Raw genomic sequence first — 7,917 nt, 5'->3', positions numbered from 1 at the left:
AATCTAAATGTCTAGTACAAACCAGAATCTAAATGTCAAGTACAGACTAGAATCATTATGCCAAATACAAACCAGAATCTTAATGCCAAGTACAAAACAAAGTCTAAGTGCCAAGTATAAACCAGAATGTTCATGCTGAGTACACACAATAATCTTAAAGCCAGATAGAAACATAACTCGGTATGGCATGTAATTCAACAGTGCTCGGTTCTTTAAGTACATGTATCAGAAAAACCTATTAAAGAATGTTTATATTTGTACAAAATGTCCTTGTTTATAGCTTTGAATATGTAATAGTTACTTATCTAAAATTGAATGTAAAATCATTCATTTTTATATTTTAATATGAACATGATAAAAAGATATTTAAAACCGCCTTAAATTCAGTCATTGTCTTTAAAATATCGACAATTTATTAAACAATTTATTAAACTTAATATTTCACGTTCAGTACACTATGTAATTGAATGTATTGCATTTAAGAGTATCAAAGTTCTCTTCCCCAGCAATGTGAAATCATTTAAAAGTTTTATGAAAAATTGTTGAAATATCTTCCAGGTATGTAGTTAATAAGGTTTAAATAATAAATAGTAGAGTAGATAGAAATACCTTCCTGATATTACCCCCCTCCCCCTGTAAATGAAAAATAAATAAATAAATAAAGAGGAGTGTAATAAATAGTGTAAAAAAGTATAATAAATAGTAGATAGAAACACCTTCCTGATATATGGAAAACAATAAAAAGGAGTGTAATAAATAGCCAAAAAATATATAATAATAATCTTTATTTGTCATATAAGTAACATTATACTTGTGACATAAACAAAAGTAACAACAACAATAAAATAACTGAGTTGAACACATACATATCTTTTTATATACAAGTAAAACTAACTAAGAGTCCCCTAGCCTCAGCTCTAAAGACTGTTTTATAAAGGAACCTGTTTTTTTCTCACTTGGTTTATATTAGAAGGATTTATTAGGACTACTAGTTTTTGAGTATCAGATAGATTTGGACACATTGGATTATCTATTGCCATGTCATTAAAAAGTTTTATACGTAACATATTATTTATTCGACAGTAGAGGAGAAAGTGACTTTCATCTTCAAAGGTTTTACAAGTTGGACATGTTCTATTGTCTCGAGGTACTTTTAGATATCTGCCCTTCTCAATGAGCAAATTATGGTCACTTATTCTAATTTTGGTATATAAACCTCTAGTTTCAAAATTTGGATATTTTAGATAAAATTCTTGGTCTTGCTTGACTTTAATATTTTTGTTACGAAAAAGTTTGTTATTTTTGTTCAAACTATTGATTTTATTTTTCAGTAGTTCTGAATAAAAGTTGCTTGTAATATTCTTAATCCAAGTCTTTTAGTTTGTAAACTTGTTCCATATTTTTACAGGACATTATTTTTTGTATATCAATATTCATTTCTTGTGTTGAATCTTTGATAAAAATTGACCAAGTATAAATTCCTTGTGAATCAAGGTGTTTACTTAATGTATAACAATGTATAACTTTCTTTTAGTAAAGGGTTTATGTTTTTAGTATTTAATCTAGCCCACTAAAGAATTGCTTGTGTTTTTATATATTTTTCTATTGTTTGTCTACTAAGTTCAGCTTTAACACCTAAATTAGCAGATGTTTTTTTAGTACCTAGAATATATTTACAGAAATTAACCTGAACCTTTTCGAAGGGAGTCTTATCCCAATATTGGATATTATCTATATCTTTGTTTAAATAAACGTTGGAAGTACAAACTATACATGAATGAACAGGAGTAGGAGAATAATTAAGAGAATAAAAAGGGCAGGGCACGATAATGCGACAACAACCAAACAACAAATATATCGAGATAGGCATTTTGAATGTTTTTCATTTTGTCACAACTTTTCATGCATCACGTTTTCGCAGTTTTTGATTTATATCAGTATAATCGTCTATTCTGTAATTTCATCGATTGTGTCTAACTAAATCCTTTTGTGACATTTTAAATGAGTGTGGAATCGCAAGACTGTTGATACATTCCTATCAGGATACTTTTCCCTTGTCATCATACCCGGTCTTCCCTTGTCATTGTACCCAGTTTTCCCTTGTCATCGTACCTGGTCTTCCCTTGTCATTGTACCCAGTTTTCCCTTGTCATCGTACCTGGTCTTCCCTTGTCATTGTACCCAGTTTTCACTTGTCATCGTACCCGGTCTTCCCTTGTCATTGTACCCAGTTTTCCCTTGTCATCGTACCCGGTCTTCCCTTGTCATTGTACCCAGTTTTCCCTTGTCATTGTACCCGGTTTTCCCTTGTCATTGTACCCAGTTTTCCCTTGTCATCGTACCCAGTCTTCCCTTGTCATTGTACCCAGTTTTCCCTTGTCATCGTACCCGGTCTTCCCTTGTCATTGTACCCAGTTTTTCCTTGTCATCGTACCCGGTCTTCCCTTGTCATTGTACCCAGTTTTCCCTTGTCATCATACCCGGTCTTCCCTTGTCATTGTACCCAGTTTTCCCTTGTCATCGTACCCGGTCTTCCCTTGTCATTGTACCCAGTTTTCCCTTGTCATCGTACCAGGTCTTCCCTGTCATTGTACCCAGTTTTCCCTTGTCATCGTACCCGGTCTTCCCTTGTCATTGTACCCAGTTTTCCCTTGTCACCGTACCCGGTCTTCCCTTGTCATTGTACCCAGTTTTCCATTGTCATTGTACCCTGTTTTCCCTGTCATTGTACCCAGTTTTCCCTTGTCATCGTACCCAGTTTTCCCTTGTCATCGTACTAGGTCTCGCTCTTTTTGATTTATGCGATTCCCTCAATTTTTGTTTGTTACTTTGTCTTCTCAATAGATGCACATGTTTTACATTTGAACATCAAGAAAGTAATGTTGCCTAAACTTATAACATGTTTATACTTAAAATTAATTTATACGTCACTTACAAACACAATTGAAGAAAAACCAGAAAAAAAATGAATAATTATTTTATTTAACCAGCAATAGACATAACATTAATGTAACAAAATGCTAAACAATGCATTATCTGCGAGTCAAATAAATACCTGTCGAAATATACCTCGTCTCAAATTTCACAGTGCAAATTTAGCCAACAATGTTTTGTTTTTGTTTTATTGTGTAAGCGAATTTGTGTTCTTAATTCTCTCAGCGGGATTCAAAGCCTTGCTTCTGTGACGTTGCAATTTCGCATGCACTGTGTCCAGCACGTTGAGAATCTCTTATTTGGACAGCCGGCAATAGTTCATTTCGAATTTGTGATATACCAGGGTACCCACCTTACCCTTCCCTTACTAACTCGTACGGGTCTAGGGCATAAGTGCTATGGGCCATTTTAGAGACAATAATATGGACTGTTAATGTTGAGATTAATGACCCTGAGTGATCTCCGTAATTTTTAAGAATTACATGTCATTGAAATAGTAATTGACAGTTTTTATTTTTCTGTTGTTTTTATTTCTTCAATTAACTATGTTTCTTGTTTTTCTGATCTGTTTAAATGGATGATACTATCGTATTATTGTATATTTTAGTTTCATGATTGGACTATATTTGTAGACAACGAACATAATATGGAATTCCCATATGACAATTAATTTCCTCCACATCTATATTTAATCATCTTTTTATTTATTGTAGTTTACATTGATTCAATAATCACAAAATTTTAATGAATCATTATTGTTCTGTTTTGTGTGTACTGAGACAATTAAACTTTTCATTTACTTTCATTTTAAATGACACAGACCTTGCAGAAGACACCTATTGGCTTAATATTTCTTAATTTTTTTATATTGCTATAAATAGCATAACCATATAGGATATTGACAGCAAAATCAAATTTAAATGTTATTTTATTGTCACAATCTAATAACTACCCATAACACTTCATCGAACGCGGTTTCATCTCATGAATATTATTGACGGTTAACTTCACACTACTAGTACAAATTATTTGTAGTAAAGTATAATTCTGTTATTTGCTTATATTTAATATTCAACCAAGTTTAGGGAAATCTTTCTTTGTCGCTTTGGTTAACCTTGATAACCTTTAATAAAGAAAATATTTGTTGTTTCATTTATATTGAAATCGTACCGATGCAGGATTGATCTCCAGAAAAAAAATATTTGCGTATTACGTTATACAAAAGAAACATTTCATATATTACAGCTTGACAATATTATCTATTTATGATGAACTATATATTGTGAAATATATTGTATGCATTTATTTGAAATTGTATTATAAGAGTTGCCATGAGATTTCAGTTGTAATAAAATATAATTATTTTGGAATTCTTCGTTTTTACCAGGTCAGCTAAATTGCAGACGACATAGTCTGACAATCAAGTACGACACTATGTAATCCTTAGTAAAGTATACAGAAATATATATATACACTTTATCAGTATTATATTGTCATGCGTCTGCATATTAACGTTTTTTTTTATGCTGAACTTTAGTCAAATTCAATTCCATACAAATTTTATTACGTAAAGCATTAGGAGTAAGAATAATTTTAGCGCCAATTTAACTAGCATTGATCATTGCTATCATCAAAATTATTATATCTTATAAAATAAAGTTCTGTCTGTTCATCCTAAATCTTAATTTTCTTAGGACTCCTGAATGCTTTGTTATATTTTTGAAATATTTTCTACGTGCTTATTCCATTTCGCGTCCTGGGAGAGAGTTACACCTAAGTGTTTATGACTTGATGCCTTAGGTATTGCTCTTTCATTGAAAGAAAAAGTTCAATCATTTGGAATTTTAGTATTTGAACAAATCATAATTTCCATTTTATCTGTGTTAAAGGACCATATAAAAAATATATCTTTCGTTATTCGAGTAATGCCTTTCCTCATCGGCTTTTCCTAGGGTTGTAGCACAGTACATGATCAATAGTGGGAAGTAGATGATGTACATTTCAGATTAGCTGTATGTTGTCTGCCGTAAACGACGATAATGCGATACCAGGTTAATGCGATAATATTACTCACCATGAGTTGCATGAAAATGACATAAAGTGCCATTCAAAATCGTCAATATCAAACTCAACCTACATTTGTATTAGTAACAACATATTATAATTTGAAAACCATTGGCCGAGGGTTCGTAAGTAATTGAACGGAAACGACACAAAGTGTCATATTCCAGTACCGGTATATCAAGGACCAAACCCGCAGAACGGTAAACATAAAAAAATCGTCTATATCGGACTTCCGTGATCTCCAACTTGGCATTAGTGTCAACATATTAAAATTTGAAAAGCGTTGGTTGAACAGTTCAAAAGTTACTGCACGCAAACAGTAACAGCTGGCCGTCCGCCTGCCCAGCTAGCTTGACCGACGGACCGCTATCGAAAAAACGATTTAATATAAAAAGACAAATAATTGTAAATATAACTGTGACACTAATGTTGTTTAAAAACTAATTTGATTGATTTAACCAACAATAAACTTACCCGTGTTAAACAACCTACTACATTGGTCTTCTGCATGTATATCATTAGTAAATGTGAAAACTAACCACATCACGTAAACCTTTGTCTCTTTTAACGGACATGCCTAGTCGTTTGCAATTATAAAATAAATCCATTAAGCATCTCTCATGCTTTGATTGAGTATATATAATCAGATTATCTCACTTCTTTGAAATATCAAGACTACGCCTGTTAACGAAATATTTTATTATACTTCACCTTAAAATGCAATATTTTGATTGGCTAATACAAGGGTGTTAATTTAATCTATCACATGGCTGAGCAGGTGACAATTTCTTTGAATGTCACCCTCTCGTCAAGACCAATAAAAAAACAATAATTTAAAGGGCAATGACGTGAATTTACTTCAAGTAATTAAATACAATGCTTAAGTTCTACGTTTTGGGTTAGATGTTATTTTTTAACAGTCAAAATAAAAAAATTAAACACCTTGGCGCCTCACTGTTCTTATACTGAAAACGTTGTCATGTACATGACGTCATAGAAATTACAATTAAAATCAAATTTATCTGTAGAAGACAATAATGATATACCATTCAGTATAATAAATTAAATAACATATAGCTGAGAGGATGATAGAGCAGATTGGTACCCCTCGAAAAAACATTGTCAATCTTGGCTTCGCCGCGGTTGACAATGTTTTCTAGGTGTAACAATCTGCTCTATTACCCTCTCAGCTATGTGTTATTTATATAGTGATATATATATATGTATCTTTATTCTGTCAAACCTTTGTAATTATAATGGTATACAGACACTACATGACATCAATACTACAGACATAAATACATGAATACACAGAGCAAAACATGTTCACTATTTACAATTATACTGATAGTATTTAGCCAGGAGGGCACACATGGGAATTTATAAATCTAATGAAAGTACACAGTTTTCTCAATTTAGATTTTATATTTAAATTCATATTTTTTAAACATAATTATATTTGGACGATTTACATATTTTTTATCAATACATTCGTTTCTTTATACTGTCATCTCTGTACACATCATAATATAATGATACTCATCTCCAAGATCTTTACATTTACATAATTTACAATTTTGTCTATCTCTCTGAATATTTGTCCATCTCCCTATGTCAAAGGGTAGTTTATGGTTGATGGTTCTAAATTTGCATAAAGTATCAATATCCCGAAATTCTAAAATATCAAAATAGTTCTCAAACCCAAAAGTATCCTTAAAAATTCGATAATTTAATGTCTTCGAACATGAGGAAATTTGATTTATTAAATTATAGTTTATACACAATACATGTATCTTCTATCTAAGAGTTAAGAAACCTCCGTTAATCTATTTTTAGATTCTGTACTATTTACTGCTAGAAGGTGTGTGTGTTTTGATGACCTTGTTATCAGATTGACACACTTACCTACACGTGTACTCGAGCACGTGTATCATATACAATATGTTAATCAGCTTTATTCACTGTTTTCGAACCATATTCGAAATCTAATTAATATCATAATGTTAACAATTTATTGAAATGGATCTTTGAAATAGTGATTCGATATTGTTCATTTGATTGAGTATTAATTATCTCATTTTCAAGTGTGTGCCATCGATAACGCCGTAAACAGAAAGGCATGTACACTTTATAAATTATTATAATACATTACCCACTAAACACATAACGTTCAAAGAACGTTGTGGATTGGTTCCTGTAAGGTTATTTCGGACCTTAACGTTACACGAACGTTGTGAGAACGTTAAAATGAAACGTTACAATTCAACGTTCTAGGAACGTTTTGTTTTAACGTTGTGTGGAAGTTTCAGTTTGGTTATGTTACAAATAATACGTTGTAGAAACGTTGAATATTAGTTACTTTTTAACGTTTCTTTACTAACATTCTTAAAACATTCGAATAATGTTTCTCATTTTTTTGAAAAAATAATCTTTCCAAAATTTTTTTAAAAAATAGCAAATTAATAGCAAAAAATGCAAGTACGATGTTTGCCCTCTTGCATGTTAATCAAACCTTTATTTTGTTTCAGAAAGTGAATGCTGGTAGTTTTTGAAACTAAAAAACCGACACTGTATTAAGAACAAAATAACTTTTTATTCCTAAAACATAAAGATTGCTCGATTAAAAGTTAAAATTCATTATCCTCATTATTTATTATAACTTTTTTCATTCAACTTTAATTTGTGAAACATAATTAGCAATTACATACATAATGATATTTGATACAGCCATTATGTTAATCAAGCATATTCTGATAAGGTTGACCTATAGAATGATGTTGACCAGATGTTAGACAAATTTCAAAGATAGTTGCTATGGTAATTAAGGTTATAGGAAATCTGGGATAGTCACGTTTGAGACTATTTCCTGTCGTGTATTTGTAAGAAAGCAGTGATAACAAACAAAGAAAACAAAAGAGA

Source organism: Mytilus galloprovincialis, chromosome 5 (genome assembly GCF_965363235.1).
Source record: "Mytilus galloprovincialis chromosome 5, xbMytGall1.hap1.1, whole genome shotgun sequence".
In the NCBI taxonomy this organism is placed as follows: Eukaryota; Metazoa; Mollusca; class Bivalvia; order Mytilida; family Mytilidae; genus Mytilus; species Mytilus galloprovincialis.
The sequence above is the reverse complement of the archived record's forward strand: the minus strand, read 5'-3'. Positions refer to the sequence as shown.